Source organism: Lissotriton helveticus, chromosome 10, assembly GCF_964261635.1.
Source record: "Lissotriton helveticus chromosome 10, aLisHel1.1, whole genome shotgun sequence".
In the NCBI taxonomy this organism is placed as follows: Eukaryota; Metazoa; Chordata; class Amphibia; order Caudata; family Salamandridae; genus Lissotriton; species Lissotriton helveticus.
The window spans coordinates 1066674067-1066701272 of record NC_136071.1 but is presented as its reverse complement, the minus strand read 5'-3'; positions in this window follow the sequence as shown (position 1 = coordinate 1066701272).

The window sequence follows — 27206 nt, the reverse complement described above, 5'->3', positions numbered from 1 at the left end:
CCATTTTGGCAGTCTAGCATTTCAAAATGTCTTTGATTGTAATCAAATAAACTTCTTAAAGCCCCCTAGTGTCAGCAAAAGCTTTTCCTTGAACCCGCAGCAGCAACAACATCAGTGAAACTATGTAACACCAACAAAACAACGGACAGGCAGGTAGACACCATCGTATTAATAGATGGCCTGAAATCCAGTTTAATTCTCCAGAAGTGCCTTCTCTTTAAACAGTGATCATTTTTAAGTCAGAAAAGCTCTTCCACATGACCAATAGCACAGCTGACCTCAGTTTGTGGACTGCTTTTTTGTTGTACTACTGACAGCTCCAAAAACAGAATACAAAATTCCTTACTGTGTTGATCTAAGGACTCTGGGCCAGGCATAAGACCCTTCCAATTTGCGTGTCGCAAATTGCATCATTCTGCGACTTGCAATTTAAGAGTAGGCACTGTCCATGGGACCACTGCCTGCTCTTAAAAATATAAATATTTCCAATGCCAGTCACAAGGGAGAAGGGGTCCCTTCCTGTTTGCAAGTGGTTTACTACTCATTTGAAATGCGTGGTAAACTGCAATTGCGGCCGCAAAACAATCGTATATTGAGGTGCGAGTCGCTATTAGGAAGGGATGCCCTTGGCACGCCCCTTCCTAATAGCGAGTTGAAAAACGTATTTTGTGAGTTGGAAATAGGTTTCCGACTCGAAAAATAGGGTTTGTAAATAGGGCAGACTTATTTTGCAGTTGCACCGGGACAATTTCCCGGTTGTGACCGCAAACAATGTTTGTACATCTGGCCCTCTGTTTCCACCTACAGCAAAATCCCACTTTGGCTTTGAGCTTTAAAAACAAAAAAAAAGAGAGACAAGTGTTTTCACTGCAAGCATGCACAGGGCAGGTCTGGCATTACGGTTCACTTCTATCATTGTCAATCGCATCCTGCATAAGAGAATTTACTTCCCAAAAATCTTCTATTTGCATAGTTAGCTAGTTGAAGCAAGATCAATAGTTACTGGGATGTGGCCAAGCCACCTAAGACAGCAGCCGTTTCCTGGTAAGGCTTTGTTCACACAAGCTCCGCACAGGTGTAATGGACACGAGTCCATCAGAACCACTTCTTAGCCAGATTGCATTTTCAGCACTGGAGTGGTCAGGTCAGATCAGGGGTCCCAGTGGAGCTGCAGTAGTGGTAGAGATGGCCAGACGCTGTCTCAGCTGCATGATGACCAAGTGTAGGCAGCTACTTTGCGCAGGTGGCCATTACAGAAATGGGGTAACCCAATAATGGTCAAGGACCTGGGTGCAAGGCGATACAAAAAACAATGGTCCTAGACCTTCATTTAAAGAAAGGAATAGTAATACCTACTCAGTGATTTCAGTCAATAGTTATGAGCTTTTAAGAACCAAATAGCTCATGGTATTCAGTACATTACTCATCATAAACCAAGGAAGGTGTAACAAACCATAATCTCAATCCCCATGCATTTATTTTCATGACAATTGGTGAAACAAACAGTTTTCTTTGTACGTGTTTTGGCAGTTTTAGCAGTGGAGGTTGCTCCAGAGGGAACGTACATGAAGCAAGGGTGCTCAAGGGTGAGTGGGTGAAGAAGAATATTCAGAGTGGTGACATAGGGAATCTTGACATATTTAAACAATTGGACTGGTTTTCAATCACCGTCCTATAGGGCCTGACCATGTTTTACAAAATACAATCTAAATCATACAGTTGCCAAATTGGACTTGACATCCATTCTAGTATGGCACGTGGGGAGATTCCGGGGTCCAGGCTAGACAAAGGGGGCATTGACGTTTCGACCTGTCTTAAGGCCTTGAGGGTGGTTTCATCCTCGGCCGTGCGGGTCTTCATCAGGACAGGATGGGGCAAGCTGTGAGGGTACGGGACCTTCTCACATACCCTCTGCTGCTTGAGGGACGGGGATCTTCAGTTTAAGGCGTGGGGCTAAGGTTCATGGTTCCTTTGGCCATGCAGGCTAATCCGCGTTTTGGACCAGTGGCTGAAAACTTAAAGCAGAATAATCAGCATCCACTTAAGTAGAAGTGTCTGACGGACGAATAAGTGTCTAAGTCAGCTGGAAAGTGATTCCCACACTTAGGGGCCGATTATGATGGCAGACGGACCTGAGTCCGTCCGCCACCATAGAGTAGGAGGGACTGTCCGCAGGGGCAGCGGCGGTCCCTCCGTGCAAATTAGGATGTGACCGCCACCCTGGCGGTCACATCCTGTATTTTTAACATTGCGGCGGGTGCTGCTTGAAGCAGCACCCGCCGCAATGTTAAAAATGTAAGTTGTGCATTTGCATGCACAAAGCGGCAGGCACCGCGCGGTGCTTGCCGCTTTGTGCAGGCAAATGCAGGGGGGTAGCATAGGTACCCCCCATGTGCACCCACCACCCCCCCTTCACCCCTGGGGGCCAGCAACGGGCCCCCGAACACAAATCCGTATGCCTTTGCACGGCGGAAATGCCGCCGTGTAAAGGCATGTTACTCCAGACATCCTAATATGGCTGGCGGTGTCTGATAGACACCGCCAGCCATGTTCATGCTTTTCCGCCGCGGACGGGAGGCGACCGCGGCGGAAAAGCTGCGGACTGAAAAACGATCCCCCAGCCATCCTAATCTGGCGGGTGGTCTTTTTCAGTCCGCTGCGGTTTTCCCGCATCCTCCGGGCCGGCGGTGGCTTCCGCCGGCCCGAAGGATGCGGGAAAACCGCCATCATAATCGGCCCCCTAATCTGGCAACTCGAGGTGTTACACGGATGCCAACATAAAGCGGATTAAGATCATCTATAGGGGAATACTGCTTCCACCAGACTCATTCCAATCATTTGATTTTTAAAAACATGTTTAGACCACATCTGTTAACCAAGGAGCTTGAGGGTGGGACATACCCTATTGTTCAAATGCATCAGAAGTATAGAGTCTGGAATGGGATGGATCCAGGAGTTGACAGTCTCAGTGCGTTCATCCATCGATCTCTCCAACTTAAGCAACACATTAAGTGAGCATGAGTTTAAGGCCAATGGCATTTCACAATAGCTCTAGTTAGGTTAAAGAAAATAGGGTCAAGAAGATGAACTGAGGAATGAGAGGGATCTTGCACTAACAGGTCCAGCCTCAGCGCATTAAAATCACTGATAATGGTATAGGCTATGTGGCAATTCTAGTAGTGCCTAAAAAAATGAAAGTGTGTCCTCATGTAACGTAACTGGTGCTATGTAAAGCGCTCTGATACCTGATTCGGTTCGGGTCTAGTTCGCGCTATATAAAAAAAAGAATATTGATATCACCTAAGGTGATGAAATGTGTGTATTTTGAGATGTAGAGAGATAAGACCTCAACCATCTCAGAGCTCCAGGTGCTGACAGGGTGATACATTCAGGAATCCCAAAAGAGTAAAGGAAGAAAAGGGTGGCACAAGGGCCAGAGCGGCTGACTCCAGAGTGCAGGGCTCATGGTTAGATCCCCAGTGCCAGTGGTAGCTCAGTTCAGCATCATGTGACTCGGGGCAATAGCTCACTTAACCTCCCCAATGGCTCCCAGCGCCTTTAGACCCTTAGGGGTGATTTGTTTGGGCTTTACAAATACCAGATTTATCAATTTATTTTAGTAAAGGTCTGGGATACACATATTGAAAACAAAACACATTAACAGTCCGGAATAGTGAGGTTATAATTTGGCAATGAAAATTTGATTTGTAAAAATGATGTCATACTATAGCCAGTAGGCAGGGCAAGAGTAATATCAGGTGATGAATGCTCATGGAACCATGTTTCCGTCAAGAAGGCAACATCCAGCTTGTAGTCTGTTAAGAAGTCAAACACCTTTAACATGTGCTGTGTCAAAGAGCCACAATTGACACTACAGAAATAGTATGTTACTGATTGTTTCCACATCAAGTCTCCTGCTCTGGGATGGGCGTCAAACACCGCAGGCTCTCAGAAAGAGTAACTGCAATGTTGGCAACCTACCTTCCGCTAGAAATATCAAAGCTAGCACTACATCTAGGTGGAATAGCAGGTACAATAGGTACAGTTGTTCTCTAGAAAAAAAATTGCCAACCTGGAAAGAGAGGACCAGGGTTCCTGGCCCATGGGCCCAATCAGGCAGGGACAGGGACAGATGGGCTTGCTTTTGGTGCGTCTTCAGTGTGCCAGCAGACCACCCGCTCTGCACGTGTGCCCTCCCTTAAATAGAAAATGCAACAACAGTGCCCACACCAACCAAAATCTCAAAGCAATTATTTAAGGGTCAAAACAAATGAATTTCAGTTTTGGCCGGGTACTTTTATTTATACCCCTCTGATTTACACAATTCTTTTTATAAACTTTTTATCTCATTTATGAATGAAAAAAGAAACATATACACATTCAAAGCTATTTACACAAATATATACAACACATATACCAACTACAAGACATCACTTAATAGACAAAATAAATACAATACACACATCCTACGTGCAATACAAACAATATATATTCGTACATTTATGTTCAAACAATCAATATTCAAAGCTTAATTATAGACAAAGTCAAAGAAAGGAGACAAAATCACCAAATGGTGACCAGTTTTTTAGAGCTAGCAGCCGCTAGTTCATCCAACCAATGATATTAATTGCTCCTTAAGCTTGTGCCGACGTGTTTGGAATCCAAGGAAGGTACTTCCTGGATTCTCATCAGGGCTTTGTCACTTATCTGCAATAGGTGTAAACAACAATAGAATTTTTTATGTTGATTGTAAAAAGCCTCTCTTATGCCCCTACATCTTTAAACCCTGAAGTAATTCTGTGTATCTACCTGCAGTAAATAGGCCAATTATCTCTTCTTGAGGCTTGGATTAGCTTTTACTGGCTCCTTGGTTCTGTCAATGATGCCTGTAAAAAACGGGGGAAGGAGTTTTTGAACAAGGGAGGATACTACTTCGGCTACAACATCCAATTAGAGTGACACTTGTAGTGACAGGAGTAATCCTACCTTTATTTTGAAGGAGACGAGCTCAGATTGTACAAGATCCATGGGTCAAGGTCCCGTTTCACACTCAGCCTATAGGGATCTATAGGAATTAATACCATGCAATTACTTATGGTTTTTAGCTAGTTGTGTCTCTATAAATAAAGGTGAGGCGCATGCCTTCCTACGTTGGACGAAGGACGTTGTTTTCGAACACCGCTTCTTTTATTATCGGATTTTTCTTTTCCGTCTGCAGAACAAGAATGCGGTGTAAACAGGAAGCCTTTGCCTAATTTCAAGACAACTCAAACCGCCCCTGCTACAAGCGTGTTTTGGATCGTAACAGCCTACCTGGTCCTGGCCGTGATGCTGTTTCGGCCGTATATCTTTTGCTGGAAGTGGCCGTCATAAGTGACAAAGCCCTGATGAGAATCCAGGAAGTACCTTACTTGGATTCGAAACGCGTCGGCACAAGCTTAAGGAGCAATTAATATCATTGGTTGGATAACCTAGCGGCTGCTAGCTCTAAAAAACTGGTCACCATTTGGTGATTTTGTCTCCTTTCTTTGACTTTGTCTATAATTAAGCTTTGAATATTGATTGTTTGAACATAAATGTACGAATATATATTGTTTGTATTGCACGTAGGATGTATGTATTGTATTTATTTTGTCTATTAAGTGATGTCTTGTAGTTGGTATATGTGTTGTATATATTTGTGTAAATAGCTTTGAATGTGTATATGTTTCTTTTTTCATTCATAAATGAGATAAAAAGTTTATAAAAAGAATTGTGTAAATCGGAGGGGTATAAATAAAAGTACCCGGCCAAAACTGAAATTCATTTGTTTTGACCCTTAAATAATTGCTTTGAGATTTTGGTTGGTGTGGGCACTGTTGTTGTATTTTCATTGATAAGATCCAGCCCACCCCAATGTTTTAGGACCTAACTCCCTAGTCTTAGAAAACTCCCTTAAATAGAGCATGTCACCACAGGAGAAACCCAAGTGACTAGATCGCTCAAACACACCTCCCCAGAGCAGCACGAGCAAAGTGGCTGCCTGGGTAACTCACGCATCCAAAAGACTAGTGTTGGAGGTGAAATATTATAAGGTCTGTGAGCAACCCCTAATAATTTAAAACTGTAGCTAAAACATATAAACAGTATAAATTGCGTAAAACATTGATTGGAAATTAATAAAAATCCCACCCCCAAAATAAGCCCTAGAAGCGTAACTCAGCAGTTAATTGGTAGTATGACCGCTGTACATCTGCTTTATGACCATGCTCAAATAATGCATGTCACCACAGGAGAGCCCAGAGTGACTAGACTGCTAAAACACACATCCCCAGAGCGGCACAAGCAAAATGGCTGCCTGTGTACCTCACCGCATCCTAAAGACTAGCAGTGGTGGTGAAAAAATAGTAAAGTCTGCAAGCAACCTGTAATTAAAAACTCCAGCTAAAACACGTAAACAGTATACATTTCTTAAATCATTTTTTGCCAAAGAAGAAAAATCCCGCACAAAATTATCACTGGAAACCTGGAGATAGCAGCTAATTGGTCATGTGACCACTGCATGTCAGCATTATGCCCTCCCTTAGATAGGGCGTGTCACCACAGGAGAGCCCCAAGCGACTAGACCACTCAAGCACACCTCCACAAGCAGCATGAGCAAAAAGTCAGCCTTATACCCTCCCTTAATTAGGGCATATCATCACAGGAGAGCGGTCGCACCTCCATGGAAAGTGTGGTGGTGAGGAAACTCGTAATATGCTAGGTGGGGTTGCAGTGGCCCCGCCAAGCATATTGGTGCCTCAAGACTACCGCACCACCACCAGGGATCTCTGACCTCCTGCAGTGGTCCCAGGGTGGCCCTCTCACCCTGGTCGTAATAGGGCAGTTGGAAGACCACCACTGCCACGCCCCTGTGAGTCTGGTGGTCTGTGGATTACTAGACTCATAACAAGGCCCTATGTCTTGTCCAAAGGGTTCTACATGGCTGAACATTTAACTATATTGCTAGACATTCTGTTACTTATTAACTGACCTGGATCCTAGGGCCAGCTAATAGAGGCCTGCAGTCTATTCAGATGTTAAATATTTAGTATCTGGCACCTTCATTGCCAGGGCTTCTCGTTCAACAATTTCCTACTCATCCATCTAAGACTTGAAAAGGACAACATCAAATTCAGGAATTATCTGAAAATCACACATTTTCAGTCTGGCATTGGGATAATCCCATTAACACAAGAGCAATGAACCACAGCCTTATCCAAATTGTACAGTCAGTCGTCTCAGATCAGCCTGCCCCTTACTGCCAGACTATGGACATTTGCACACCCAAAGCTTTTACACCAGTGACAAATCTTTAATGGGACTATTATACGAAATAGGGAAGGGAAGGGTTGTTGAGATAAATGACATATCTGGGTCCTAGCGCTCACTCTAGGCCTCTAATCTTTGGCCCAGAATCTCAAAAAGATCAAGAAACGCAGCACAGTAGCCAATAATGCAGCGCTGTGTGAAAGGAAGGGAGCAGGAAACAGCCATATCTACAGAGATATGGCTCTTTCCTCTCCTCTGTCTAGTGCAGGTGCTGACTTTAGCTGCCGTGCCCCGGGCACACACCTTAGCGCCATAGTGCTAAGGTGCGTGCCTGAGTCAGCCTTAGGTTTTGTACTAGAAGGGTACCCTTCCAGTACAAAATACTATGCTTTGACACACTTTGTGCTTTGCATTACTTTTTGGTAGTTTCCCGCACAAAACAAGTGTTGCACTGGAAAGTGAATCAGAAAAAAACATTTTGTGCAAAATGTTTGTGAATCCCTCTGAGTTCTCCTATGTCACCAATTGAGAGGTGAGAAGCACTTTACGAAAAACGTCAAATAAATAATTAAGTTAATACAAATAGAGATCCACATAAAATATCACAAGATAACATAGTAGAGCATAACAAAACATAATGTAATGTAATATAGTTTATCAGAGAATTAACAGGAAAAGCAGGAACTGACCCAAGACGAAAACCTTGTAGAAGTTGTTATAGCAACCGAGACCCAAACCCCCTTAGAAGCATTCTTCTTCAGAATATTTACAGCAGCTTGCAAGAATCCAAAGATGTGGAAAGAGAGTGGAAGGGCAGCAACCTACGTGCATTGTTGTCCAACTGCCTACCCCAGTTTTACATTGACACTAATGTGTGTACAAATCGCACACAGTCTCACGCTGTAACACATCAACTGTCCATAAACACAAAATAGTGATTTGGTGTAAACTTAAAGCTGGTACAGAGAGCCATACAAAATATTTGTCTCTAAAAGTTATTGAAGTACTGGGTTTTTAAGAACCCAGCGGTGCCAGGGAACACACCCAAAGACTTCGAGTTCTCCTGTCTCAGACTACAGAAACACAGAGTCTTCTCGGTGAAGTCAAAGATCGAATTTATTGGCTGCAGCCAGTAACAGGTATCCTAGAAGTACAACACGGTGTATATTCTCAGGAGACTGCTCAATCCTACAAAGCCAGCCATCCCTTTTTATACAAAATATTATGCTTTAGGCAAACATTCCTTATTTCACAGTTGACCATTCACATTTTTCTACGACAAAGAAAAGCAGATTGATGATGATAAGCCCATTTTCAGTTTGTCCAGCCCACAATCAATTACCCGGCAAGGCCCAACACTTTTCATCAGATATCGGACGGACCCCTAATAAAATCGGGCACCTCCTCATCGTAAAGCAGACCATAAAGAAAGAAACAGAGACAGGTGTGAGTAAGATTAGACATAGTTGTGTGCAATGAAGAGTTTATGGTATGCTGTGCCTTGATCCTAATCTCGAGCGGCCACTGGGAAAGAAACTGGCCGAACAGGTTTGGCTTCAGGCAGTGGAGTCATCTTGCCCAGGTCACACAAAAGTCAGCAAAGGTATTTGTGTCCTTAAGACTCGTTTTGGCCTTAGTCATCGGCCTATGTGAGGGCAACCACAAAATGGCTGCCGTACACAAAATGGAACCCGAGGGTTCAGAATGAAATTTCTGATTTCAGGGTGATCTCGTCACTGGAATACGGTGAAAATGCTTGTATATAGTATACTCGTCATTCTCGGTCTGCTGATACCAAAATTGTCATGATACGACGATGTTTATGACACGGGTCCAGAATTTTCAGTACCACAGTCCGTCCTTTTGCCCTTACATAGGCAATTAACCTACACTTACGCTAATCTGAGTCCAGGTCTATATTCCTAAAATCATTGAGATGTTGCTGTAGCATCATCCTATTACTTAGCTCATCTCTCGATACAGGTTTCCTTACACATAATGCAGCACAGAGGCCACATATAGCAGGAGCACACTGTACGCATAGACAGAACAGGAAAAGAATGGCTAAGATCATCCCAATGACCATCAGAATCTTCCATCCCCAGGCGGATAACAGTTCCCAGAACCACCCCATCAACGACCAATCTCCGTTATCCACATGAATAGATTCAGAGATCTTATGTAGTTTGGAAATGGCCTGGTACACTGTTGGAGCATTATCTGGAATGAAAACACAGCAACTTGATTGGATCACTTTACATACCCCACCTCGGTCTGCAAGTATGACATCTAACGCAACTCTGTTCTGAAGAGTCATAAGACGATCCGACTGGAGCTCAGCAGTCAGGTTACTAAGGGCACCGGCAGTTTCAACTACGGTGGACTCAACCACCCTTGTCAATTGCCTTATGTTCCTGCTGTTAACCATAGGTCCCCAAAACGGCAGAAAACCCTTCAAGAAATCTCCCAATTCTTGTCCTGCAGTGTCTTCCTTGCCGAAGACACCTCTAACTACCCTTGTCTTGTGGTAATCTGCCGCAGCTGTGTAGGTGGGAGGCAACAGGAACAAAACAAAAAATGTGCCCGAGAAGTCAGGGGGCAACCATGTGTAGGCTCTATCATGACAGATGAAATAGGCACCCCTAGCTGCTAGGAACGAAGGGGAAGTCTGAGATGCAAAAACATATGTCTCAGTGCAGATACTCTTCCCTAACTGAGCTCCGGGATTCTTGCCATTTCCTTGCAGACATAGGTGACCCTGATGGGGTACAATCCAAATCTCTTTGCTCGCTGGTTCTCACTCAGACTAACTCCATATCCGGTTACGTTCCATCCAATATATGCTAGTGTCTCATCTCTCGGGATAGTCTCATAGGAAGTAGCTCCTCTAATCATATCTACTATACCCTAAACTAGAGCACTATTCTCTGGATTGTCTTTTATAGAACGTAGGGGATGGACTTCACGAGCATAGATGAACATCGTTCTGTATGCCAATACGGAACCATTATGGCTGATGGCAGGATCAGATAAGGGATACCTTTATCAGTGGTATGAGGCATAAGACCACACACCCAACAGTTAGTCGTATTCACTACTAATTGATGTTGGTGCAAAAGTTGAACGAAGGAGTTATTAACAAACTCTAATCTTCTAACGGACTCATGTTCAGGTAGAGGGTGAAAAGAATGCGAGGAAACAGTGGAAGGAGGTATGGGCGGTGTAGTGGGTGCAAATGTCACTCGAAAAGAGAATAAAATATATCCTATTAAAAACGCTATTACACTAAGCACCATGAAAATGCATAACATCAAAAAACGTTTTTTGGTCATCATTATACACATTTTGGCTTTAAAGTTCATTTCTTTGGCAGGTCTCTCCATCTCGAAAAACTCCATCCTCTAACCGTGCTGCTCGCGGAGGTAGGGTGTTCCGTGCTAAGGAATGCGCCTGTCAGTCCAGGGAACTCCCAAGGACCAACCAGAACCGTCGACCTTGTGTCTCCGGCTTGCACTCCAAAGACTTGTCGCCCGCGACCCTACAGCTGAACCCGGATGGTGGTTCGAAAAACACAAATAAAAAAGTTTCTCAGATGAGAGAGCTGCACTTCCAAAAAAAATAGCAAAGAAAAGGAGTTTATTTGTCCATAGAGTCAGCAATACCCTCCTGGACCCACCGGTCGTGCGGCAGAGGCAGAGGGACCCTCTTACAATGTCGCCGTGGATCCAGTTCTTCTTCCCTTCCACTCGCACGGCTGATCTCGTTGACAAAAGGACTAGGCGGGGGCCGGTCCAACGGGGCTGATCATTCTTTGTCCGCTGGAAGTTTTTGACCAACACCCACGAACCAGGATCAATAGCGTGTCCTGGATCTTCAGAGTTCTGAGGCAGAGTATCGTGAACCTGTTGGTGTAAAACACGCAATTTAGCCGTCAAATCATACAAGTAATCAAGCAGTACAGGGTGTTCAATTTCACTGAATTTTTTCGGCCTAGGCACTCCCCATATGTTGGCCGGGCGGCCAAACACAATTTCGTACGGACTAAGTCCCACTCGTGAGTGCACAGTCATTCTTGTCGATAAAAGTGCTAATGGCAACGCATCAGGCCATTTAAGACCAGAGCTTGCTTGTATTTTGGCCAGTTTCAGTTTTAACGTGCCATTGTAGCACTCTACTAGTCCAGCTGATTGGGGGTGATTTGCAGCGTGAAACCTTTGGCGTATGCTTAGCCCTTTACATACTCTTTTCATCACTTGACCCACAAATTCACTCCCATTATCACTCCAGGCCATTCTCGGCAAGCCGAACCTAGGGAAAAACTCTTTGACAAGGGCTTTAGCTGTGGATAGGGCAGTATTGTCTTTCAGGGGATATGCTTCTACCCATCTCGAAAAGGCACAAACAACAACGAGTACGTATTTCAAGTTGTTGCACCTCTCCATGTGGATGAAATCTAGCTGCAAAGCCTCGAACGGGTACGTTGGGGGCGCAAAATGACCAGCTGGAGTTGGAGTTCCCCTACCAGGATTGTATTTCAAGCCCACCATGCAATTCTTGACCACATTCTCTGCACACTTAGGAATTCTAGCATTTTGCCATACTGGAGCCAACAACTTGCAGATTCCTTTCACACTGATATGGGCCATTCCATGCGCCATTGTAACCACTGCAAGCACATATGCATCGGGTAACAACCATCGCTGATGTTCTGACAATTCAACCCAACAACCATTTGCATCCAATTTACCCGTACTCTCTCTCCACACACTCAACTCTTTATCTGTAGCTTCAGCTTGAATAGACTTCACACTCTCTATCGTATCTTCACACATTCCAATGTCACCAACCCATCTCGCAGGGCCTGCAACATACATTCGACTCATCACATCCCTTGCTGTTTCTTTCGCGACTTCATCAGCAAATGCATTGCCACCACCAACATCATCAGTAACCTTCTTATGTGCACTGCATTTCACAATCGCAACTTGCAACGGCAAAGTAAGTGACTCGAGAAGCTCATTCACCAACTGACCATGATGAATCTTGGCTCCATGCGAAGTCAAAAACCCACGTTCTTTCCACAATCGTCCAAAACTATGAGCCACACCAAACGCATACTGGCTGTCAGTATATATAGTCACTTTCATTCCTTTTGATAATACACACGCTCTCGTAAGTGCAATCAACTCTGCTGCTTGGGCTGAATTATGTGGGATGCGTGCAGCTTCAACAATCGTATGCAAAGTCGTAACAGCATATGCTGCAGTCGTATCACCATTCGGAAGCTTGAAGCATGAACCATCCACCCATAAGGTACCATCACACTTCACAAGAGGAGTGTCCCTAAGATCTACTCTCCCTTTCGTTTCCGCTTCTGTCCTAAGAAAGCAATCATGCTGTTCAGAAACACCTGTCTCTGCTACAATTGGCAACAACGTAGCTGGATTCAACGTGTTGCATCTCTTTATGTGCACATGACTCGCTAAAAGTGTCAGCTCATAACCTGACAATCGAGCACTAGTTAAGTGCTGTGTCTTGGTTCTGTTCTGCAAAGTGTCCACTGCATGTGGAACCATTACAATCAACGTATTGTTCATCACCAAACCAGCAGACTGTCGAATAGAAACAGCTGCTGCTGCCGTCGCTCTCAAGCAACTCGGCAACGCTCTAGCTACCGGATCCAAAGTCGACGAAAAATACGCACATGGACGCTGCTTGTCCCCAAAAGACTGTCAGCACTGACAATGCACATCCTTCTTTCTCATGGACATACAGTGTAAAGGGCTTACTGTAGTCTGGTGTACCCAAACAGGAGCCGAACACAATGCATCACGCAATTCGGAAAAACTTTTCTGACAATCTTCAGACCACGGAAGGGGATTCGGTGTATCTTTACAGGTCAATGCCACTAGCGGTTTGGCCAGCAGTGAAAAATTTGGTATCCATTGTCTGCAATATGATGTAATACCCAAGAAAGCACGCACTTCTCTCTGTGTAACTGGCACACTCATTTGTACAATTGCCTGTATTCTCTCTGGGGTCAACTTCCTTCCCTCCTTCGATAAGAGATGACCTAAGTAGGTCACTTCTTGTCGACAATATTGTAATTTTGAAAGGGACACTTTGTGATGTAAATCAGATAAATGACGCAACAACGACAATGTTGCTTCTTTACAAATTTCCTCAGTATCTGCAGCGACTAGCAAATCGTCGACGTACTGAATAAGGGTAGCGCCATCAGGTAAAACGATCGTATCAAGCTGTGTTTTTAAAGCCTGACTATATATCGATGGACTTTCACAGTAGCCTTGGGGAGCGCGTTTGAACCGGAAGCTTCGTCCTCCTAAACAGAAGCCGAAAATATCCCTACTCTCCTTGGCAATCGGGATGCTGAAGAAAGCATTCTTCAAGTCAATCACCGAGAACCATGTGGCCGAAGCTGGAACCATAGTTAATAAGGCAGTGATATCAGGAACAACAGGAAATTGTGGCACAACTATTTTATTCACCTCTCTAAGATCAATCACAAATCTGTAAACGGGTGGCTGAGAAGAGTCAGTTCTTTTTAGGACAGGCAAAACAGGGCTATTGTAAACATTACCTCTTGTTTCTTCAATCACATCCTTTTCAATCAAATCATAAATGATCGCTAACAGCGCCTTTTCACCTTCACTAGAGATCTTGTATTGGGGAATGCGCGGCATTTTAACATTTGCTTTCAATGTCACGACATAGGGCGGGGCGGTATTTCCAGAAGACCCACATCATTAGGACCAGTAGCCCAAATAGAATCTGGAAGAGAAGACAATTCTGTTGGAAGTTTATCCTTCGACAAATACATTGAGGAGACCACTTTCTTACCCAGTGTAAACTGTACTCCCGAAGGAGAACAATACAATGTCGCGTACAGTCTTTTTAACAGATCCAATCCTAACAAGTTCTCACCACAACCCGTCGTCAGAATAAGGGGTGCTTCTAATTCACAAGGTCCAACAGAAAGAGACATAGGACTGGAAATTGTGTTCCTAACCGGGGCGCCAGAAAAACCTACTGAAACATTCATTTCGCCAGACAAAGGTGCGCCAGGGAGTTTAGAGTGCATAATAGAAACTCTTTGTAGCACCAGTATCCAACAGAAAAGGCTCTGACACACCTGATGTAATCACCTCAACGTAAGGTCCACTCTGATCTACTGGAACTGAAACAACTCCCTCTCTTTGTCTATGGCTGTCCTAGCAATCATTCATCACCTTCCATATTTTCACCTTCTACATAGTAGTCATCAGCATAGTACTGAGTCGTCCTACCAGACGCGTTATTCTGCTGATCAAAACTATTCATTGAATTTTGTGGGGGAAAGGAACGTGCGTTCTGGGGGAACCCTCCACGTCCTCTACCCCTAGGAGCTTGTTGAACACCTCGACCTCTTGTACCAGACATACCATTCATACGCTGTAACAAAGCAGGGCAGCTACTTTTAAAATGACCTTCTTCTTTGCAATATGCACACTGATTAGGGCCTACAGGAAAACGTTGTTGAGAAAACTCAACGCTTTGCGAGTTTCTCTGAAACTGCTGAGGTTGCTGGTAGTCACGCTGACCACCACGAGGCGGATAAACTTGCTGTAAAAGAACCTTCGTCTTTAACTCTTTAGTTTTCTTGTCTGCTCTATCCTTCTCATCTTTATCCCTATTTTCGTAGTACTGTGCAGTAGCCAATATCTGTGCTGAAGAGGAAACGGCTCAAGAACTTTCTGAATCTTTCAATTTCTTACACAGCTCAGGAAGCAAATTGTGCACAAACTTGTCAACGAACAACCGTTGACCACCTTCTGTACTCATATCTTGACCACTGTGGTCGATAAACGTCTCTTCAAACCTAGTGAAGAAATCCGACACGGTCTCCTCTTTCTTCTGCTTACATGCAGACAATTTATCCCAATTCACACGCATCGCAGGCATTAAAGTCTTCCTGTAAGTAACTATCTTACCAGGGAGTTCTGCTACTAAAGGCTCAGGTTTAGCACCACCAACTTGTCTATCATTTGCAGCACTAATATTAGCCCATGAGTCACCTAACTCTTGCGCATGATCTGTATGGCGAATCAATCCCCATAAAGGCTGTGGAACAACATTCCCAAACAACATATCGATATTGGCTGAATTCATAATGCATGAGTCTGCAGTCTGTGACAATTCCTTATAGTACCCTGCAGGATTTTTACGAGGGTCAGGTAAAGTCTGTTTAAGAGCCAATACTTCAGCTCGTTTCCATGGAACCTGTACCCAAACACGTTGAAAATGAGCCGGTACAGCATCAATTTGATTAGCGACATCCGCCGCAACGGCGTCCTTCCATACTGGAGGAACCTCTCTCATCGGATACTGTCTCACCTTCTTTCTAACAGAGGAATCAGGCTCAAACAACGACCGAGAAACACCCTCACTCCTAAACGATAATAATGTCGCAACTGCTTTCTCAACATCGGAACCCACAATCATTCCTTTTGCAAACTCGAACCGTACACGGCACAAATCAGGCGGATTGGATTCCAAATCATTGTCCTCCAATTCCTCACAAAGAAAATCACACATTTTCTCAAAAACATATCTTTGCTTTGGTGCTTCCCATTGATGGAAGACATCCATAACAGACTCTAGCTCATATCTTGTAGGGTCCGTAACCCATTTATGTGCCAAATAATCCAAGGTTTCCCGCTCCCTAGAGTCAGGCAGTTGACTGCGCAACTGTTTGCGCGTTGAAACAGGGGTCATACTTGCTGCTCCGAAACGAGGATATAGAAGACTAGTAACAGTATTAGTCATTCTCTGGCGAACAGAGGGAGAAGTTGATGAGAGGACAGGAGGAAAAGCAGAGTGAGGCAAGGCAGACGCAGAGGCAGTATCAGAAGGAATACCGGGAATGGTAGTCGATTTGGTAGACAAAGTCGTAGGAAGTAAAGGCAGAGCAGATGTCAAAGTCGGCGGCCCTTGAGGAGGCTGCACCAGAGGAGTAGGAGCCAACTGAAGAGCAGCTGGTGGCTGTGGAAGAACCTGAGGCACAATAACCGGGGGTTGCACAACTAAAGGTTGCGGAGGTGCTGTAGCACTTTGCGCATAAGGGGGTGGCGAACTCAACAAATGAGACATTAAAGGATCGCTGCATCTTGCTGTAGAGGTGGCAAAACTGGATAGCATTTATCAATCACCATTTTACGTTGCCTGTGCAACTGCTCACTCGCTTGCTCTTCTTCGTTATCTTTATACTGCATAGCAGTTTGCATTATCGAAATACCCTTTTCTCTTGTATTTCTCTTTGCTAATTTAATTTCCTTCTGTTTGGCTTCCTTTCGCCACAGGCGGAAAGATTCAAACATCGCCGGCCGGGCTTTCTTCTTAAAGAGTCTAACCTCTAAATTATCTAAAATCTCTGTGCCAAAACTACCATATTGGGGCCACTTTAGAACACCATCTTTCCTGGTGTATCGGATCCATACTTCATTATATGTGATGGGGCCTACGCCATGTTTCAAATAAAGCTCATAGGTTGGAGTTCCAATCGGAGGAACCGGACACAAGTCCTCCAATCGGGAATCCCTATTACAACCAAGACAAAACAAATTTCCAAGTCTGCTAAGACCAGGCATCTTCCCTCACTAGCCTAGCTTCAAACTTCAAGGGGATATTGAATACGATAGTCTCGTGAATACACGAGTCCCTCGGCTTTGGTACTTGCAAGTTCCAAATCAAAGATCCCAAGAGGATATCCAAAAACTAAGAACCAAAACTAAGGACTGGGAGACGCTCCACTCATACTTAACTGAGGTATCGATGACGTCACCAGAAGACTCGTCTATCGTCTCGCTCTACAAATCATCAAAGGGTCCAAGACAGGGCGATAGTCAGGGCAGCAGTCCTTTGTAGCCGTCGGAAAGGTTTTTTGGGAGGTACTTGCTAAGGATATGATAAGTACGATGCAAAAAGCGTAAATGGGGGCATCTGTCCCAGGCTCCTGGGCCGGCGCCGAAATTGTTATCATCTTAAAAAAGGGGAAGCCGGCTTACGAACCTGGCTCTTACAGGCCAATAACTCTGATGAATGCCGACACTAAGATCTACTCAAAGGCACTTGCAATAAGGTTCGCAAGTGTAATAAGTGCATTAGTTAGCAGTAGCCAGCATGGTTTAAACCAGGGAGGGGGACTACTCATCATACCCGGAAGCTGATTACTTTATTTGACACCATGGAAGTCTCAGGGGGCCCGATGGCGGCAATGCTTTTAGATGTCGAGAAGGAGTTTGATCGGGTCTCCTGGGACTATCTATGGTGTGTCTTGGTTAGAGCCGGGTTTGGTGAGGGGTTTGTCAATGCAATACGAGTTCTGTACAGAAATCCGATGGCATCTGTCAGGGTAAATGCAGGTGTAACTATGCCAGTCCAAATTAAGAGGGGAACCAGGCAGGGGTGCCCATGCTCCCCCCTGTTGTTTGCTATGTACCTAGATCCTCTGATCCGGAGGATGGCAGCGAATGAGAATATAGCTCCCTTAATAACGTACAGGGGGGAGTGTAAGATACTTGCATACGCTGATGATGTGGCGGTCCTCACATCAAACCCCATGGAGGCTATTGGACACGTAGAATTGGAGGCAAAAAGCTTTGGTAGAGTCTCAGGGTACTCTCTTAATACCACTAAAACTCAAATAATTAAGAATAAAAATGTGGCCTGTCAGGATCACCGTGTGGTGCAGGAAGGTACATATCTGGGGATTACAGTTACTTCGGAGTTAGATAAAATAGTGGAATTAAATATAACCCCTAGTATAACTAAAGTAAGAAGGGACTTAGATAGGCTTCATAATTTGCACCTGTCAATAGTCGGCCGAACTAATATAATAAAAATGTTGGTTCTGCCCAAACTTTTGTATATTTTCAGGGCAATACCTTTATTTTTTTTAAATATATGGTTTAAGAATTTAGAAGTCTTGATTAATAGATTTATTTGGTCAAAAGGTAAAACTAGGAGGGCACTGCGCTTTATGGCATTGCCCAGAGAACGAGGTGGTTGGGCATTACCAGATTTGAAACTTTATTATTGGGCTGCTGCTCTTCAGTACATGGTGGGTCTGATAGGTGGAGCGGAGGCAGAAGGGGAGGATGACTTAGGAACTATAGCAATATATGCCTTACTGCTGGGAGGGAGGCGCAAAATGTGTTGCTGAGGCAATTCGATTCAAGCTACTTTAAGAGAACTCGTTTTAAGATTATTATGGCAGCACATAATATCTGGAAGGCATTCACCAAGAGATATGGCTTAGGTAAATATAACAGATACACGAGAATGATCAATAATCCAGCATTTCCTCGGGACATTTTTTTCCGGATGCGATTTTTAATGAATGGGCTAGAAAGGGAATTATTAAGATTGGAGATTTTATGGGGACGCAGGGTTTATTGCAGTTCTCTGAGATCCAGTTAAAATATGGTGTTGACACAAGACACTTCTTTAAGTATCTGCAAGTAAGAAGCTTTTTAGCAAATAAAACAGGAGTGGCCTTGGGATTTGCAAAAAAACGCTATAATGGAGGTGGCACAGGGTGGAGTGAGTTGTACTATTAAGAGGTTTTATTATGAGTTAATAGAAACCAAACAGGATGATTTGGAGAAATGGGGGGGACAGCTGGGAAAATAAGCTGGAGGTAGAAAGGGACTGTTTTAAAATGTCATTAGAATTAGGCCAGAACGTTTTGTGTTGCGCAGCCCTCCAGGCGCAACATTTTAAAACACTGTACCGGCTATATTATACCCCAGCGAAAATAGCCCAATGGGGGGGAGTAACAGGCATTAATTGCCCAAGATGTGGAACCTTGCAGGCGGATATCATACATATATTTGCAACATGCCCCACTTATCTATGACGTTGAAAGGAATTGAGGCATTTATGCAAAGCGTGTTAGATGTATCGTTTAATTTAACGCTTTCAATAATAATGTTGGGTGTGAATGCGGATGGCAGTCAGAGGGAAGGTGGGTAATTCATTTTTGTGGCTATGGCTGTATTAAGATTATGCATTGCCTCAGCATGGCTCGACCCCTTGCCACCAACATATCAACAGTGGTTAGCCAGGGTACTCAGGATATATAATTTGGAAAGGCCTATTTATGTAAGAAAAGGGAAGAGGGGGAGGATGCTGGGATTACAAATTTGGGAACCAATAACTAGATGGAAAGACGAGAATAATGAAATTTAGTTTTGTTTTTGTGTTTTTTTTTTCTTGAAGGTGCTCTAAATTCAAGAAGAAGTAATGTACAATCATAGTGCAGGGGAACTGAGAATGTATATTGAGATGTATGATATATTGGCTGATCTTTTTGGTTTTTTTGTTATAGTATGTTGTTTTTTCTCTTTGTTTGTGAAGCTGAATTTATGTAACGTTGTGCTCTGTAACCAATAACAAAAGAGGGTAAAAATTCTAATAAATATACTTTAAAAAAAATAAATAAAAAATAACAGAACCTTCTGGAACTCTCCAATACATAGGGAGGGTTGTGGAAAAGGCTGAGTGGAAAGCACCTATTTGTTGACAGCGGTGAAGAAACAAATTCCATCCACCAAATGGCTGAAGTACAGATGTTGGCTCTGTCTAATAGAATAGCATGGTCGCTCTGTCAAAAACTGTCGGAAGGTCGAGCAAACTAGTGAATTGAGCCCTCTGCAATCTACCGTCATACACAAATAATCCCAAACTGAGCTAACCACTGATTCTGTACTGTGACCGCACTAAATCGGCAAAGGAACTTCCATGAAAGAATGAAGCTGTTGAAATGCCAGTCCTTCCATAATTTTAGGCATAAATTGTAACAGAGAAAGAGGTCAATAATTACTGGCATCATTTGGAGGCAGAGAGAGCTTTTTTAACAATGGTTTTGCTAAGGCTACCTTTCAGGGACCCGCGACCGGCCTGAATACACAAATGATTGAACTGAAAAAAAACAAGCAAGGACTATACAATAAGCTTTAAGTATCATAATCATACAGAACAGCTGTTATTGGGTGAACTGAAGGATGAAATGATGGTACAATTGAATTCTGAAACACAAACTGGATTGAATGCAAATGTGGGCCTATTAGTACTTTTTGTTAAGTGACGGTTATGCTAGAGTGCAGGTGGTAACTTTGTTGTCTATGTCTGCTCCTATGTTGTTTATTTTGGCCATAAAGTGTGCTGCAAATTTATAAAATTGACTTGAGAGGAATTATAATAGCAACTATCTGAAATAGGAGACAAAAGCTTACTCATTACAGTAAAAAGGTCCTTAGAAAGTCTAGGAACACTACAGACCTTAGCAGAATAACAACTGCATTCAGAAGTGCAGCTATTTGACTTATAATCAAATAACACCAGGTTCTCGGGAACATAATCATTTCCAGTTCCTATCGGATCTTCTGATTGATGTGTGTGAATTAATAGAAAACAGAAACTGAGAAACTACATTGGAGAGGAAACCAAATCATGAAAAACCAATTTTAATGAAAGATAATTTTACTGAAATACAAACAATTCAAAAAATGGAGGAAATATTTTAAAGCAAAGATAATGTTAAGGAAGAATCCAAGACTACGTTAAACTTGGGAAGAGTTTCGGACTACTGTGGGTTTTTTGGGTTCAGGGAAGGGTGTTGTTGAAGAGGAGGAGGGATTTTTAAGGGTCAGGAATAATTGGTTTTTGGGCATACAAAGGGTTGTAATAGAGTGTTTAAGGTTCAGAAATGGTTGGGGTGGTAAAGTGGAGAAGTGTGGCTCACTGGTTAGAGGAGGTAGATCCTGAAGCAGAGGTCAGACCCGGGACCAGGGTTCAATTCCCGACGCGGCAGGGTCTTGAGCCCAAATATCCACGGACTCGATAATTCTCGTTTCGGTACCTACTCGAATTCATGGGTTCACACTCTGCAGCTCTGGGCATCAGCTTGCTTAATCTACACTATGGCCCCCTGCGGCGGGATGCCTGGCTTCCACCTTGGGGATGCCCAGTATGGGTATCTCATAGGGAAAAAGCCAGGACGGGTTCCCAAGGCAAGCGCCGAGATGCCTACGGGTAATCGAGCGCTATATAAGAACGCATAATAATAATAATAATAATAATAAAGTGTTTTTAGGGTTCGCGGATGAGGCGTGTTTAGGTGTGTGAGGTGTTTTTGGTTTCTGGTATAGGTGGAGCGCAAGGTTGTGGAGGGGCTGTAGGGTTCCTGGGTGGGTGGAGTTTAGGGCTAGTGAAGGTTTTTAAGGTTCAATTATGGGTAATGGCTGGGGTGATGAAGAGTTTTTAGGGTTCAGGATGGTGTGGAGTTTAGGGTGGTAAGGGGTTTAAGAATTCAAGGATGGATGTGTTTAGATGTAGGAAGGATTGTTAGTGGTCAGGGATGAGTAGTTTAGGATGAAGAGGAGTTTTTAAGGATCATGGAAGGATGGTGCTTAAAGACAGTAAGAGGTTTTTATGATTCAGGGATGGGGGAGTTTGGGGGCGCAGTGGTGTTTTAAGGGATATGGGATGTGTGGGTTTTAGGGGTAGAAAGGGATTTTTAGGTTTATGGAATGGGGACTTGGGGTAGTGAGTGGTTTTATAGTTCAAGGATGGTAGATTTTGGGGTTAGAAAGGGCTTTTAGTCTTCAGTTGTGATGGTAGTTTAGGTGTGGTTAGAGGTTTTAGAGGGCAGAGACTGATAGTGTTTAGGGATTGTGAGGGGTCAACAATGGATGGTGTTTATGTTATGTTATGTTATGTTAATTTATTTTTCTAATGCGCACAGCTACCCAACAAGGGTTTCCCAGCGCAGACCATAACAGAGACTCAAGACATCTGAATTAGCAGTGTTGATTAAAGAGCCAAGTTTTTAATTGCTTACGAAAATTGGGGTACAGCTTCTCTTTCTGCATCACACCAGGTAAGGAATTCCACAAAGTAGGACCAAGAAGAGAGAAGGAGCGGCCTCCCATTCTTGTCAATTTGATCCTGGGAATTTCAAAGAACTCTTCTGAAGAGGAAAGGAGCAAGCGAGAGGGATGGTAAGGGCGTTCCAGATCTTGTAAGTATTTAGGAGCAGAGCCGATCTTAATTCTGAACATATAGCATAAGGCTTTAAATGTTATGCGATGTTCTACCTTAAGCCAATGTAATTCTCTCAGGGCAATTCCCGTGTTGGACATTCTAGGAAGACCACACAGCAATCTGGCTGCAGAATTCTGCACCACCTGGAGCTTATGCAGTACATCCCTGTTAGACCCCAAAAAAAGAAAGTTACCGTAGTCCAGGCGCGATGTTACAAGCGCCTGGACTACCGTCCTTTGGGTATCAACAGGGAGCATCCAAATGATTTTTTTTAGCCATTTTAAGATGGTAAAACAGGTGGACTCAATTTGTACTGCCTGTTGTTTCATTGACAATTTGTTGTCAATAATAAAGCCTAGATTGCGGACCTGAGAGGAAGGCGTAGGTAAAGGTCCCATTTCAGCTGGCCAATGTTGAGGGCCTCAATGTTCATAATTTTTCCTAAAGATAAGCACTTCCGTCTTTTCCCTGTTGAGCTTTAGTAAATTATGTTGCATCCAAGATGCAATATTACGCAAGCCCAATTGCAGAGCAGAAGGGCCCTGTTTCTTATCAGCCGATAGGGAGAAGATGATTTGAGTATCATCGGCGTATGAAAACAGTGCCAGCCCTGCTGCTTCAGCAATCACTGCTAGGGGTTGCACATAGATGTTAAAAAAGACTGCGCTCAAAATTGAGCCCTGTGGCATCCCATACAGGGATGTGTAGGGTTTTGAAGTGGGCCTAGTGGAAAACACCTGGAATGTTCGCTCAGATAAAAAGGAGGACAGCCAGCCAAGCGCCGATCCAGAGATGCCCAATGCCTGTAAAGATTTTAATCATACGGTATGGGAAACCATATCAAAGGCGGCACTTAGATCTAATGATATAAGGGCCACTGTATCACCAGCTTCCAAACGCTGGCGTAGCAACTCAGTGACGCCCAGCAATGTAGTCTCCGTTGAGAACCCTGCTCTAAAACCTGATTGTGAGGTGTGAGGTGTGCAGAAAGTGAGAGGATTCCACAAACGTAGATAGCTGGCCATTCACATGTTTCTCCAAGACCTTGGAAAAAGTTGGGAGCAGGGAAATAGGCCTAAAATTAGATGGCATAGCAGGGTCTGCATTAGGCTTTTTCAACAATGGCAAAACCATTGCATGTTTCCAGGCGGCTGGCATCACTGCCTCACTAAGAGAGGCATTTAATAGCACCATAACCACTCTTAAGACGGGCTGTTCCATTTGTAAAAGCACTGTAGCTGGAAGCAGGTCGCACGGAGAACCCGATTTAATGCTTGCTAAAATTTTTATAAAGGAGCCAGTGTCCAAGAGAACCCACTGCTCCAATTTTAGCCCAGAGCCCTCTACCACGATGGGTACCTGAACAATGTCAGGCAGAGTTCGACACACAAATTCCTCCTAATGTCTGATGGATTTGTTCAACTTTATTTATAAAGAAGTTAGCAAGAGTGTTACATTGCGGTTTGTCAAGGACAGGCGGACTGGGTTGTGTCCCTGAACCTGCTAACTTCTTAACCATGGAGAATAAGGTACGAGGACAATTTTTTGCCCCCAGGATAGTGGAGGAGACATAATCAGCTTGTGCCTTTTTGCATAAAGCATGATACTTTTTCAATGTGATTTTGTAGATATTTTTGGACTCGGGGGCGTAATTCCTTCTCCAATTTCTTTCCATAACTTTACACTTGCTTTTTTCAGCTTTTAGCTGCTCTGTGAACCAGGGGGCAGGAGGCCGGTGGTTCTTACATTTTTGGAAGGCAAGCATTAGAAGCGGAGGCAATCCAATTAAAAAATACTGTTCAAGGAAGCCAGTGATATGGAGTTATAAGAAGTGGCATTGTTTAACAGTAACTGGTTGCATTTTGCTATATCCAATTTTCCCCAATTTCTGGTTCGACCTGATGTATCGGGAAACAATGGGGACAGGTTCAGTAAACTACTGTATTGAAACTTAACCGCGAAATGGTCGGACCAGCATAAAGGCAGTGCAGGCGGACAGTTAATATCAGACAAGTTAGAGAAAATAGGGTCCAAAAAGTGACCAGCTATATGAGTGGGACCTTCAATGCAAAGTGGTAAATTCAATGCAGATAAATCAGCAATGAGCGCCTTACTTGCTGGACAATCCGTGCTTTCCAAATGAAGATTAAGTCTCCTAAAACTGTAAAACTTGCCAGTTTAAGTAGCCAAGGAGCCAACAAGTCTGACAGAAGGAGCACCCAAGACCCATCTGGTCCTGGGGGGTCGATAGATCAAGGCCCCAGATAGAGTGAGCTGGGGGGAGAGCATAAGTTTGAAAAGGCAGCCTCACAATCCTGCAGTGGGAAGTCCTCCAATTTGCATGAGTAGCTCTTTTTAAAAATAATCGCAATCCCTCCACCCTTTCTGAGAATTCTATTTCTCTTTATTATAGTGTCATTTTCGGGGAGGGCGCAAGCCTCATCTGGACCTGAACTATCATTCAACCAAGTTTCCGTCATAAAAATAGCATCGGGTCCTTCACTATTTAACAAATTAAAAATGTCCTCCTTATGTTTTGAAAGGGAGTGACAATTAATACTCCAAAAATTATAAATTTTATTTTTTCTGGGGTACTTTTGTATCATTTCCTGCTCATTTAAGTCTTTAAAAATGGGCCTATTAGTTGTATTTAAACTAGAGTTATTAAAACCATAGCTACAACCACTGCACAAAGAGTTGGCCTCTAGAGGACATAATAAATTACAATTTGAGCCTCTCCTACCTTGCAAGCTAAGCAGCTGACTTGACAAATATTGTATAGTAGGTTTGGGGGAAGAACATTTGTGAGCATAAGTCCTGGCCCCTGGTCCCGGTCGGTCTCAGACGCCTTTGTCGCGACATTGGTGCGACCACTGCGCGTAACCGCTGCGCGTCAAGACCATGGCTCTTAAATAGCAGCAGGGTCGGTCGGCATGCAAGGACTGAAACGCTGACCTCCGTCAGCACGCGGCAATTAAAGATGGCCACCCGGGACAAAGCGTGTCCCGAAAAAGAAGACCTAATACACGTAATTCAGCCCCCAAATATGATGCCGCTCAATGGTGGCAGAAGTTAACTCCCATAGGTTAAAAATCAATTTTAAAAACAATTTCCTCAAGTTTGTGGAAAAAATGCTAAATTAATTGGTGCAAAGTACAAGTATTGTCAGCCGAATTTCACATTCCCCCCAACACGATCAAATTCCCAATTTCTTAAATTCAGAGTGAAAGGAAGCCTCAGTAAAGCCTGGTGATAGTGATGGGTCAGTGTTTTAAAGGCATCCAAAGTAATTGTTTGACAATGTAAAATACATAAATATGAAAGTATGTCCCTTGGAGTAAAGCTCTGGAATAAATATATCCAACAAAACTGTTTCTGGAAGTAAGATCTGCAACCAGTGCATTTACACTTATAAAATAAGCATTTCAAAGCCAATTTCGACCAAAGAGGCATTCTATCACTGGTTTCCACAAAAAGGCAAATGTCATTCATTCTAAAATTTTCTTTAAACCATTAGATTAAAGGGTTTCTCAGTAATGGTGTTCCATGAAATAGTTTTTCTATGAAATCACATACAACCCTTCTGACATCCAACATTTGTGCAGAAAGACTGTTATTAAACCAAGGATTATGCTGCAGCTTTTCATTTGAAGCTTGTATTATGCTTTTAATTGAAAGAAAAGAGCGTAAAAAATACAGCCAAGGTTATTTTCTTCTATTCAAAAGGATTTCTAAAGTGCATGGCTACCAAAAAAAGGCTTCCTAACACTGTAACAACCAGATATCCTCAAATGTATCTATAAGTAGAGCAAAAACGTTTTCAGTAATTTTCTGAAAACTAATTCCATTGCTAAACAAAGACAGAGAACAGGCATCTTCCACAAACCCACAAGCAAGGTACACAACCTAAAAAATAAAATGCAAATGCTGGGTCAAACACATGTGCAAACGATGATTAAAAGCTGGTGATTGGCTTTCGGAGCATGGTAATAACAGGTTAGAAAATGGTAAACACGATCAATAATAACTAGGATCAAAGAGTTAAATGTAGCTTAGCATAAGGTTTATGTTTTCGGAGGTTGTGCAAGTCCTTGTTCACAGAGCTCTCAATTTCCCCAATCCCATGGACGAGTAGCTGATGTATTACATCATGTATCATATGAAACAAAACTTAATATACCAGAATGTTAAATAGAAAGGGGATCTAGCCAACCTAATAAAAGCTGAGCAGGTACAGTTCACTATCTGGAGAAAGGTAAGAGGGTCCAGAAAGATGGCAAGTTTCCCAATTGTATGCATGCGTAGATCACTCATTCCAAGTATGTTTTTGTGCAGAGTGGCACTTATTTCTATTACACTATGGCTTCAGTATCACAAGTACTAAGAAGGGGGACCCTTGGCAAGATACAGGCAGGTAAGCAGGGGGAAATGAAGGCAACCAACAACAAGAAAATACCTGCCCAGCAATTTCAATAAGGCCCTAGGTGGGGGTCCTGATACTAGTTAGCACACACCAGAGCAGACCAGGGCTATAATCAACAATCAACTTGAGTTTATCAAAGTATATAGTCCTTTTATTTATTCTTTTTCAAATTCACAAAGAACATTTCATCAATCTTTCAACAAGAATTAAATACAGTACAAAGCCAAACTTTAATAAAACATAAATACATTGATCATGTCCCACACACCATATTTATACATCACAGTCATACTATCATCCATTCCAAAACTCATCATCAGATATCCAACATCACTCATACACATCACATCAACAAGTGCATCAGGGCAGAAACAACTGGCACAAAATG